We start from the raw sequence: 9,171 nt of genomic DNA on the forward strand, positions 1-9,171 counted from the left end.
ACTCAACGCCCAAAAAGCAATCCAGTTAAGAAATGGGCAGAAGGGACGCCTGGGTGGCTCAGTAGTTGAGCGTCTGCCTTTGACCTGGGGCGTGATCCTGGAGTCCCGGGATCGAGTCCCGCATTGGACAGCCTGCGGGGAGCCTGCTTCTCTCTCTGCCTGCGTCTCTGCCTTTCTCTTTGGGTCTCTCATGAATAAATAAATAAAATCTTTAAAAAAAAAAAAGAAATGGGCAGAAAACATGAACAGACATCTTTCCAAAGAAGATCTAGAGAAAATGTACACACATACAGACACATGAAAAGATGCTCAACGTCACTTGGTATCACGGAAATATAAATCAAAACCATGATGAAATACCACTTCACACTGGTCAGAATGACTAAAATTAACAGCACAAGGAACAACAGGTGTTGGTGAGGATGCGGAGAAGGGGGAACCCTCCTGCACTGTTGGTGGGAATGGAAAGTGGTGCAGTCGCTCTGGAAAACAGTATGGAGGTTCCTCAAAAAGTTAAAAATAGAGCTACCCTATTACCTAGCAACTGCACTGCTAGATATTTACCCAAAAGATACAAAAATATAGATTCAAAGGGGGCACCTGCACCCTGATGTTTACAGTAGCATTATCAAAAATCGCCAAATTATGGAAAGAGCCCAAGTGCCCATTGACTGATGAATGGATAAAAAAGAGGCCCACGGGATATTACTCAGTCATAAGAAAGAATGAAATCTTGCCATTTGCCACAATGTGGATGGAGCTAGAGTATATTATACTTAGTTAATTAAGTCAGAGAAAGATACAAATACCATATCATTTTGTACATATATAGAATTTAGGAAACACAACAAAAGAACATACGGGAAGGGGGAAAAAGAGAGAGAAACAAACCATAAGAGACTCTTAACTATAGAGAAGAAACTGAGGGTCCCTGGAGTGAGGTGGGTGGGAGAGGGGCTAGATGGGGGATGGGGATTAAGAGGAGCACTTGTTGTGATAAGCACTGGGTGTTGTATGTAAGTGATGAATCACTAAATTCTATTCCTGGGATGCCTGGATGGCTCAGTTGGTTAAGCATCTGCCTTTGGCTCAGGTCATGATCCCAGGGTCCTGGAATTGAGCCCCACATCGGGCTTCCTGCTCAGTGGGGAGCCTGCTTCTCCCTCTCCCTCTGCCTGCTGCTCCTTCTGCTTGTGCTGTCACTGTCAAATAAATAAACAAAATCTTAAAAACAACAACAACAACAAAAACCAATCACAGTGAGATGAGATACCCAAAAGAATGTGAAATGGGAACTCACAGAGATATTTGCATACCCAAGGTCACAGCAGAGTTATTCGCAATAGCCAAAAGATAGGGGTAACTCAATTGTCATTAGATGGATTATAAAGTGTGGTCTGTACACACAACAGAATACTACTTGACCATAAAGACGTATGCGGTCCTGACACCTGCTACCACATGGATGAACCTGAAGACGTTAGGGTAATAATAAGCCAGACACAAAAGGACAAATGCCATATGACTCTGTTTATATGAAGTACCTAGGATGGGCAAATTCATACAGGTGGAAAGTGAGGGCGAGGTCATCAGGGGCTGGAGCGCGGGGGAGGTGGGAATAGGAAGTTTCTGTTTAACCGGTGGCGTTTGAGATGATGAAAAATTCCTGGAGATGGACAGTATTCATGGCTGTACAACAACATAGTATTTAATGCCACACTAAATTATATGCTTTAAAAAATGATGTGATCTGTATTTTGCCACAATAAAAAGGTGTTGCCAGCAAGTCCACAATGAGAATCTACCACAGATTTACTAGAAGGAGGTTGAGGGGGTTGGCAAGAAGACCCCCCTGGGCCGAGTCCTGGTGAGGATGCAGAGCAGCAAGGGCTCCTGTGCACTGTGGAACGGAAGACAGAGCAGCCACTCTGCAGAAACAGTTTTGCCGAAAGATCCAGCAATCCCAATCCTCGATATTGGCTCAAGAGGAATGGAAGTTTATGTTCACACAGAGGGTTCTACACAGATGCGCATAGCAGCTCTGCCCACCCTGGCTTCAAACTGGAAATGACCCAAACGTCCTCGAGCAAGGAAGCTGATAAAGGGAGTCCCTGCATGCAAGGGATCACCACTCAGCAGTGAAAAAGGACAGACTTGATACGGAATCACACGGGGGACCCTCAGAGGCATTATGTTGCCTGAAGGAAGCCAGTCTCGAAGGTTGCCTACTGTGCAATTCCACTCCTAGGCCACTCCAGAGAGGACAACACCCCAGCGACACGGAACAGGTCGGTTGGTGGCAGCCAGGGTAGGAGGAGGATTTGACTGCGAAGGTACAGCAGGAGGGAATCTGGGGGTTTGGAAGCCGACAGTCCCGGTGTTGGTGTTAGTGCCCCAAATCTATCCATGTGTACAAATCGCACAAATGTGTAGCTTCCCTGCTTCCATTTTATGACGTACTTAAAAAGATTTGTGAACATCTGTGCCTTCTGAGTGCTTACTGGGTCCTAGGCCTCGCACTAAGTGTTCTACATTACTGATGTAAGCATCCTTAAAACACCAGACACAGGTTGGTCTGACCATTCCCACTCTCCAGCTGAGAAAACTGAGACGGAAGGAGGCACCTGGATGTGTCTGACCCCAGAACTCAGGCTTTTAGCCACTGAGCAGCTCAGGGCCTCATTAAAAATCAACCACCATGTTCACGTCTCGATTCCTAGTGTTGAGAGCTGGATGTGGGCAGTGAGACTCACTTCACAGAGACCAAGAGGATGCCCATGGACTCCCCAGGAGCAGGTGTGTGGACTCTGACACCTGACAGACCTTCTGGGGCTGAACCAGAAGTGCAGGGGGCAGAGGTTGGGGGTAGGAAGGAGGGGGCGTGCATTCCAGGGTATTCCAGGACAGTGGGAGCCCAGTGGCTTCCTCCCCAAGCCCTAGGGGAGGCTCTCCCCAAGCCTAGGGCATAGAGGAGGGGACTACTGGCCATAGGGGGCCACCCGCAGGCTTGCCATTAGACAGGGGATCTGGTAGTGCTGGAGAGATGGAGGCTGAGTGGCAGGGGAGACGCGGGCTGGACAGCATGAGAGAGAGCAGAGGCTAGGGGTGCAGGGGAGCCCCAGGCCTGGCTGAATGAGGCAGCAGGATCGACTTTCTGAGTGGCCCTGTTCCATTAGGACTAGACTCAGAGCCCTACAGGTGGCCATGGGATTCTGCTGGCGCCCAAAGTCGGAGAGGCCCTCCACACAGAGAGGAGCCTCCAGCCAAGGGCCTCCAGTGGCTGCTTCACAAGGGCATCCCCTGCACTTCCCAGCTTCCTGCCGCTCCTCCACCCACCAGAGTCAGTCTGGGCCATGGGAGGACCGATTGTGGGAGCCTGAGCTCCCATGTTTGAAGGCCACCCTATCCCCCAGGAACAGGCCCACCTCCTCGCCCTGGCATTGCCTTTTTTTTTTTTTTTTTTTAAGATTTTATTTATTTATTCATGAGAGAGAGAGAGAGAGAGAGAGAGGCAGAGACACAGGCAGAGGGAGAAGCAGGCTCCATGCAGGGAGCCCGACGTGGGACTCTATCTCAGGACTCCAGGATCACACCCCAGGCTGAAGGCGGCGCTAAACTGCTGAGCCACCCAGGTGTCCCTGCCCCGGCATTTCCTAATGAGGGTTGGGCTAAAGGCTTCAGACTCATGACACCTTTGCCATCACAGAGAGCCCTCCCAGGCAGGCCGTCCCCACATCACCACCATCTTTTAGGGGAGGAAGCAGAGCCCACAGTATCTGGGTGGCTCTTACATACCCGGCCAGTTTTGGGTCCCGCAGTCAGAATCCTGAGCCCTGCTCTTGACCCTGTTTCTTCTGCTGCCCCGGAAGGGTGGTTCCCTTCATCCCCAGGCCTTCATGACCTCCTGCAAGCTGGGTGCAATCCCACACTGTGGGGCGCTGGGCGCTCACCACCCTGCCCCTGAGCTGTCTCCAGGCCTCAGGGCACAGGCTGCTCTGAGCATCTCCCATCTCCCTGGTCTTCTGTCTGAAAATCACACTCTCCGTGGCTCCCTGGTTGGGCTCTACTCACCTCTGCAGGCCCAGCACTTATTCCCTCCAGCCTCATGGCATTGGCTTCCCCCCATACCTGTGGCCCGTTCTTCCCCACAAATGCCCACATCCAGCTTGGGGGGCAGACCCTGCATTTTAGCTGCCTCTGGTCAAACACCATCTGGGAAGGTGACCTTGACTTGCCATCAACCCACCTGCCTGCCCTAGAGGCCTATTGTAGAACCTGGCCCTTGCTCTGTGACCATCAACCCCATCAACCATGGGTGCAGGGTGTGGCTCCCCCCCCCCCCCACCCCAAACCTCGGGGCAGAGAGCTCCTCAAGGGCAGGGACCCCGTGGAGCCAGCTTCAGATCCAGCTCCTGGCAGCACGGGGGTGGGGGGGGTGGGGGGGGTGGGGGGTGCCGGTCGGGGAGTGAGGGCAGGGCAGGTAACAGGCTTGACAGGACATAAGGCTATTTGCAATGGCTTAGCTGAACCCAGGGTCCTTCTCCCACTGTGGAAATGAATAAGACCCATACTTATTTTCTCTAGGCACAAACTTGGACATGGGTTGGACAAATATCAGTGACACACAGGCAGAGTTGGAAGAGGCTCCCCGCAGTCCCTTCCCCTGGGCGCCTATGACGGTTTATGTGTCCTCTGGAGCCTCTGCTCTCGCAGACTCTCTCTTTCTCTGCACACAGAGCTGTTTCACAGAAACTGTATCATTCTGTGCATGTTCTTCCATCATTTCCTTCTTTGCTTTCAAAATGCCACGCCACCACTCCACACCACAGCCTCTCCAGCCACCTCATCTGTTTGTTGGCTGCAGAATGTTCCAGAATGTTCCAGTATCCGAGGTAGCATGGCCCACTCTCCTCTTCCCCAAGGGACGGCCATTTGCGAGGTCTCTGATGACTTTATCGTCATAATGTTGCCGTGAACACCTCCTCCAAAGCAGTGAGCCGCTGCCTGAAGTGGTTTCTTTGGGAAAGGTTCCCCCCCCACCCTCCCCGCAGGAGGAATGGCCTCAGGGGCTACATTTGAAATGGGCACTGAGGTCGGTCTCTCATTTCAGGTTTTAGGGACCATTGTTTCTATTATTTATTTATTTTTTAAGGATTTTATTTATTTATTCATGAGACACACACACACACACAGGGAGAGAGAGAGAGAGAGAGAGAGAGACACGGAGACACAGGAAGAGGGAGAAGCAGGTTCCATGCGGGGAGCCAGATGTGGGACTTGATCCTGAACTCCAGGATCACACCCTGGGCGGAAGGCAGCCGCTCAACTGCTAAGCCACCCAGGCGTCTCTATTTCTATTATTTAAATGCCCTTTTAGTCCCTTCCCCCTTCGTCCCTGACAGCTTCAACCTGAGACCCCGTGATAGTTAGGGAGTCTAAGTCTGGACCTGGAACTATCCAGAAGCATCCATACCCTGGCTTCTCTGGTCCAGACAACCTAACAGCCCTGATTTCAAGCCTGCCCTCACTTCCCAAAGTAGAAGCACAGAGGGCAGCACCTGCCCCAGCTGCCTGTGGGTGGAGAGTGCTGGGCTCTGGCAACAGGGCCAGGCTTCCCATTCCATCCCCCAAGGTGGGGCTCGCACAGGAAGACAGCTGCTTTAGGCCAGGCCTCTAGGCAGCCTGGGAGCAGCCTAGTCTTCCTGGCCTGCAAACAGTCAGCCCTTAGCTTGGGGGGGGGGGGGTGTATCTATTTAAAGACCTTGGAAAGAAGGGGAGGGCAGATGGAAGGGTCACCACGGAGGCTCCTTGGGGGAGCCAGGGATGGAGGGAGCCTGCTGCAGCTGGCAGGGGGAGCAGCTGGGCACAGCCCTCTGAGTTTGGCCCCTGGTGTTTCCTGGTGTCAGCTCTTCTATTTCAGGCTGCTGGCTCCTCCATTAGGGGATTCACAGCCAGCCTGGGAACCCATAACAGCGGGCACTGGGACCCTGGCTCCTGGGCTCCCTTCCTCTCCCTGTGGGCATCCAGGCCCAGGTGAGGGCTGCACCCCAAGGTTCCCACCTCATTACCCAGTCAGGGCACCAGGATCTTATCCCACAGAAACACTCATAGTCACAAAGCCCTGGAGACAACCAAATGTGCGGCCAGGGCTCTCAGCTGCCAGGGGAATGGACTGGAAAGTGCTCGGTAGGGCAAGGAGCCATAGCTGCCAGCAGGAGACAGAGCCACAGCCTGAAAGCTGCCAGATTACGGGCATTCCACGGAAGCAGCATCCGTCAAGGGAAAGGGCCCTGTGGGTCTGGTGCAGGGGTGCAGGGGGACAAGGGACAGCACTACAGGAGGCCAGGTGTGGACTCTGGGGGCCGGAAGAGTGGGGTCAAGCCCCAGTTCGGTCCTCTCCTTGCAGGGTGGCCTGGGGCAGGGCAGGAGGCCATCCAAACCTTCATCTCCCCCATCTGTAAAAACCAGAATAGCTTACGACCACGATGGGGAATGAACAAGATGGTATGTGAAGTCCTTTGGCGAGGTAACTGCACACAGTAGGCTCTTAGTTAGGACAGCTGTGTGTGTGTGTGTGGGGGGGGTTAATAACACAGACAAATGTAAACAGTTGGACGTGACAGGACGACACAGGTGGACGCTGGCAGCCACGCTTACATTCCGTGGAAAGGACCCCATAAACCATTGGTGCCTAGTACCGCACCACCTGCCTTCTACAGCCTCTGAGAACAGCCCCTGTCTCGGACCCCTGATTTCCATCAGCCCGCACAGGAGCTGAATCTTTCAGGCTGGCCTGGAAGGGACCCCTCTCTAACCAGGGGGATTAGCCCGGCCTGAGGTAGGGAGGGGATTTGCAGACCGGAACAGGTGGGGCCTGGCGTTGGAAGTCTGAGCTGCATACCAGGGATTCCTGCAGGCGACCCGCCCAGCCTGGCCTGGGGCCAGACGGGAGCTCCGCACCCAGTACCACCTGGGGGTGGGATGGGGGGGCCCTGCTGGGAGACCTCCGGGCTCCGGGTAGGGTGGAAGCTGAGGGCAGATGGATTTAGTTGTAGGGGCTTTGAAGCAAGGTGAGTTAGGCTTGAATCCAGCAGGAAGTTAAAGCGAATATTCCAGGATTCATTCCCTCAGAGGGTCTTTTATTGGGCACCTACAGTACACCCCTCCCAGCAGGCACTGCAGCCCTAAAGGGTTGTCCCTGCCCCCATGAACCCCTGTTGAGGGTGGTAGATGAGTGAATGGATCCCAATGAGGGCCCGTAGGGATGGGAAGGGACAGAGTATGAAGGCAGTCTAGGGTTGGGCCTGGTGTCCTCGAGGAGGGGACGGTGCTGGTGACTCTCCTGGCTTCCTTGGGACTGGGGCCCTGCTGGGAACAGGGGTTTTCGGTTCTAAAATGGGATGGCCAGGCCAACTGGGCTCTCCTGTCACCCTTGGAGGTGATGCAGGGTAATGAGGCTGAGGTGCTTGCGTGGGAGGGATGGAGGGAGGGCAGGACATGGGGCACTGGGCAAAGGTCAGAGAAGGAGGGAATTTGACATTAGGCCTCACTCTGATCTGCTCTCTCTGGAGAGAGTGGGGAGGGAGAGGATGGCAGCACAGCCACAGCGAGACACGGTGTTCTGGATACTGGGGTTGGGAGTGGCCATTCTGACTCAGGTTAGCTGAAGGCCCACTAGGCCCCAGGAGATGCTGGGCAAAACACCTGTCCTCATGGACCACACAGGCAGGGGCAGGGGAAGGGACAGCAGAGCCCAAGGAGGGGAAATGGGGACATGTCTCCCAAACCAGCTGCCCTGCATAGTTACCCCACTGACCTGGGCTGGACGGAGACTTGGGTAGTATCTCTGGGTAGTGTCAGCAGTTCCCTGGAAGGGTAGCCCAGCAAAGGTGGGCCATCTAGTCTGGAAAGCTGGTGAACAGCTCCTGGAAGCCCTGAGTCCTGGGCATCCCCTTGTCCCTTGCCTTCCACAACCCTCCCTCATCAGCTGCCTTTGGAATCCAAAGCTCTGGGCTTGGCCATTAAGGTGCCGGTGCTTCCATTCCCCTACAACACCCCCCCCCCCCCCCCCGCTCCCCCCCAACCCTGAGGAGCATCACAGCATTCCCGCCATGTGATCTGTTCCTCTGCCATTTCTCACCAAACCCTCCCAAGGTTGGCAGTGCATCAGCCAGGTAAACTATTTCTGACCGGGTGACCAAGTATGGTTTTCCAAAAGCTCTGAGTCCTCTAAGAAAGGGATGTCTGCAGTTTCAGCTCTGCCTCCATCCTAGAGCCTTGCTGACCTGTCTGCTTCCTTGACACAGCTTGCTCTCTCTTAAGATCCTTAGCACGTGCATCTTACTCCTTCGCCCATCTACTAACTCATCCTTTATCTACGTGTCCACCCATCCTTCGCCCATCATCCACCCACCACTGAGTGCACATCGCGTCTGCTGGTGGGGAGTGCACACTCTACCTGGAGTTGGTACTGATCTCCAGGCCTGTGCCTACTGCCTGTGGGTGCTTGGGCAGCTTCTCAGCCTCTCTGAGACTCGGTTTCCTCACTGTGGAAAGGAATAAAGGCACTCCCTTCACAGGCTTGCTGTGGAGCTGCAAGAAATAAGACATGTAACAAACTTCTCAGATGGGGGAGCCAGCAGGTGCGCCTCCTCCCCTCCTCCTCTCTGCCATTGCCACCTGCCATGACTGCTGTGACTTGCCTGGCAGAGGGACCTGGGTGAGTGAGGAGGGTGCCCAGACAGGTTCAAACACTGCTTGATGAGATAGCCTTGAGATATGTTGTCTTTATAAAAACTCTTCCTGGAAACAGGTTCATTTACCAAATTAGCTCCCGTTGGCCAAAGCACAGTTAATGTTCTGGAGAAACAAATCTCCAAAATGTTCTCCCCTCCTCTGTAGCTTTATATCCTCTCTTCCATTTCCAGCTGTGATTTTCTGAGCTCGACCACATTTCGGGAGGGATATAAAAGGATTTAAAACTTCGCCAATGAAACAAATCACCTGCTTTTGCTAAATTGTTTTACCTGCTGTGTTTTTTGGTTCTAGTATTTTAGCTATGACTGTAAGGATGAGTTGCAAGAACACAAGAGAGAGAGAAAAAAAAGAACACAAGAGAGGATTTCCTCAGTTTCACTGGAAGGCTCTGTCTCCTGGGGGGAGGGAGGCAAG

The sequence above is a fragment of the Vulpes vulpes genome, chromosome 2 (genome assembly GCF_048418805.1).
Source record: "Vulpes vulpes isolate BD-2025 chromosome 2, VulVul3, whole genome shotgun sequence".
NCBI classification, from domain to species: Eukaryota; Metazoa; Chordata; class Mammalia; order Carnivora; family Canidae; genus Vulpes; species Vulpes vulpes.